Below are 497 nucleotides of genomic sequence, written 5' to 3'. Positions count from 1 at the left end.
TTCACCCTCGAGTGGATGAACGTTTTGCGAATGATTTCGGAGAGGAACCCTCTGTGGTTATCGCTTCTCGGCCTTTTGGCTAAGATCAAAGTGTAGTATCTGTTCTTATCAGCTTAATATCTGATACGGCTTCCATCGGAGGCCATGATATTAAACTGATTTTTGGAAGGCGGCGGAGTGCTCGGAGCTTGCTCCACCTCTGCCACGGGTTGACCCGGTATTGCAGTACCTCCGGGAATGGCCCACTCCCCTTTGGGGGATCTTAATTTAATCAAAAATAGATCTGTTAAAACTTTACATATTCAAATTATCCACTACCAATGATACTGTCTTCTCTAAAGTCTGTAATTTTGTCTTCCAGCATCATTTCTTCATTGTCGTTCAACAACTGTGAAAGAAGTGCATTTTGAATATTGATTGGGTAAGTTGATATGTTTAATAACATTTATTATTATATTTTATATTAAATTTTGTTAATAAATTACTTGAAATAGGAT

At 38.2% G+C, this 497-nt stretch overlaps 1 non-coding gene across 1 annotated transcript; it reads left to right on the top strand.

The window, feature by feature from the left end:
- The first annotated feature begins 59 nt into the window (after window positions 1–59).
- Window positions 60–251, top strand: LOC111624980. Its single transcript, XR_002756666.1, has one exon. It is a non-coding gene; the product is annotated as a U2 spliceosomal RNA (small nuclear RNA).
- Window positions 252–497: the final 246 nt, after the last annotated feature.

This window comes from Centruroides sculpturatus, unplaced genomic scaffold (assembly GCF_000671375.1).
Source record: "Centruroides sculpturatus isolate CEXI.00-Female unplaced genomic scaffold, Cexi_2.0 scaffold371, whole genome shotgun sequence".
In the NCBI taxonomy this organism is placed as follows: domain Eukaryota; kingdom Metazoa; phylum Arthropoda; class Arachnida; order Scorpiones; family Buthidae; genus Centruroides; species Centruroides sculpturatus.
Note: the sequence above shows the minus strand (reverse complement) of the source record. Positions and strands in the feature narration are given on the sequence as shown.